This window comes from Grammomys surdaster, unplaced genomic scaffold, assembly GCF_004785775.1.
Source record: "Grammomys surdaster isolate TR1022 unplaced genomic scaffold, NIH_TR_1.0 126115, whole genome shotgun sequence".
Taxonomy (NCBI): Eukaryota; Metazoa; Chordata; class Mammalia; order Rodentia; family Muridae; genus Grammomys; species Grammomys surdaster.
The window spans coordinates 5,585,776-5,588,279 of record NW_021620923.1 but is presented as its reverse complement, the minus strand read 5'-3'; positions in this window follow the sequence as shown (position 1 = coordinate 5,588,279).

The following is a 2,504-nucleotide window of genomic DNA, read 5'->3' as shown; positions in this document are numbered from 1 at the left end:
AACCATCTGTAATGAGATCTGATGCCCTCTTATGGGGTGTCTGAAGACAGCTACAGTGCACTTACATATAATAAATTAATGGAAACCTTTGGACCAGGGCAAGCTGGGCTGGAGCGAGCAGGGAAAGAGTGATCAGGGCTGGAAGGAGAGGGAGAAGGGAAGGGGAAAAACAAAACAGAACAAAAAGAACAAATAGTTTAAAAGTATATTTAATTTGAAAACTTTGACTTTATGACTGAATGAAAAGAAGTATGGAATATATGAATATCTCTGAGAATAATTAGTAGAGATGTAGTAAACCTTTGAATTTTTTTGTGTTCAGAAATGTTTATGAAAATCTTATTACTATTTCTGCATAAATATACGGCATAAGACAGTGATTAGTTAGGGTTTTATTGCTATAAGGAGACACTGTGACATAGACAACTCTTATAATAAGACAACATTTTATTGGGGCTGGCTTACAAGTTCAGCTCTTCAGTCCATTATCATTATGGCAAGAAGGATAGCAGCATCCAGGCAGACACGGTGGTGTTACAGAATGAGCCAAGAGTTCTAGGTCTTGTCGGGCAGTGGTGGCACACGCCTTTAATCCCAGCATTTGGGAGGCAAAGGCAGGTGGATTTCTCCTTGGAGAAATTGGAGTTCGAGGCCAGCCTGGTCTACAGAATGAGTTCCAGGACAGCCAGGGATACACAGAGAAACCCTGTCTCAACAAAACAAACAAATAAACAAACAAACAAACAAATAAAAAAGAGTTCTAGGTTCTTGATCCAAAAGCAGTAAGGAAAAGACTGGGCAGATATCAAAGCCCACCCCCACAGTGACACACTTTCTCCAATAATGCCACACCTCCTAATAGTGCCACTCTCTTAGTCAAGCTTATTCAAACCACCACAGACATAAAAGTTAGCAATACAAAAGAAAAGATATGAATAAAACAAACAAGAAAACTTCGTACAATCCCCAAATATATGCCACACTATTTATGTCATTTTGTGTGTGTGTGTGTGTGTGTGTGTGTGTGTGTGTGTGTGTTAAGTGACTGGTCTGGGTGTAAACAGAGATAAATAAAAATGAATAGCACTTGATGTGATTTGGCAGAAGTAAACAATGGTGAGCATTGCTTTTACATTTAGTAAAAGTTACCATAGAGTTCAGCAGGATTTAGAAATGAATGTAAGTTTATGTACTGGATGGCTTTGTATGTCAACTTGACACAGTTCCTTTATCAAAATTAAGAAAATATCTCCATGACATGCAACTGTAAGGCTTTTTTCTCCTTTAACGATCGATCAATGAGGGATGTCCAAGTTCATGGTGTGTGATACCATCTCTGGGCTTGTATTTTAAATTCTATAAGAAGTCAAGCTATGGGAAGCAAGTCAGTAGGCAGCACCCCTCCATGTCCTCTATATGAGTTCCTGCCTCCAGAATCCTGCCTTTTTTTGAGTTCTTGTCCTGAGATTTTTGATGATAAACAGCATTGTGGAAGTCAGAGCTGAATAAACCCTTTCCATCCCATAGTGCCTTTTGGTCATGGTGATTTTCTCACAGCAAGGAATAAGACAAATAAGACAGAATGTGAATAAGAGGATTAAAAATTTCATTTATAATAGTTTATTTAAAATGGACTGTGGTTTTAAAGCTGTCAAACACTTGAGATACAAGAATTCACTTCAGCATAAGCTGCTGATACTGACCCAAATACAAAGATTTTGTAACTTATTACAATATTAAATATTAGTCCATTTTCAAACAATTACATGGCAACCACCAGAAGAAGTGACATATATCAATTGTTTCACAATTTTTATCAGATAGTCAAAATTTTTACAAATGAAAAATATAGAGGCTTAATTATGAGAAACAAATATATTTAAAATTATAAATATTTAGAATTAACGCAGAAAGAAATAATTCCATAATAATGGTTTCAGTACTAAAATTATATCATTAAAGTAGTCTGAAGAAGGAATATTAAATCTTAAAGCAGAAACACTGGGAACTGGAGAAGATTGTGCTTCATTTAAATGACATTTGTGAAACATTAACTAGTTTGACATATGAGTTGCCAATTCAAGGTAAGTTTACAGGCTGTCTAAGTTAGGGTTTCTATTGTTGCAATCAAACACCATGACCAAAAAACAATTTGGGGGGGAAAAGTTTTCTTTGGATTGCACTTACATATTGCTGATTACCATTGAAGAAAGTTGGGGAAAAAATTCAACCATAGCAGGAACCTGGAGGCAAGAGCTGATGCATGGAAAGGTAGTGTTTATCTATTTACTTCCTTAGCTTGCTCAGCCTGCTTTGCTACAGAACCCAGGAATTGTCCATTCACATATGGCTGGGTCCTTCTCCATCAATCACTAATTAAGAAAATGCCTTATTGCCAGAACCTATGTAGGCATTCTTCTCAATTGAGATTGAGGTTTCCTCTGCTCAGATAACTCGGTGTGTGTGTGTGTGTGTGTGTGTGTGTGTGTGTGTGTGTGTGTGTG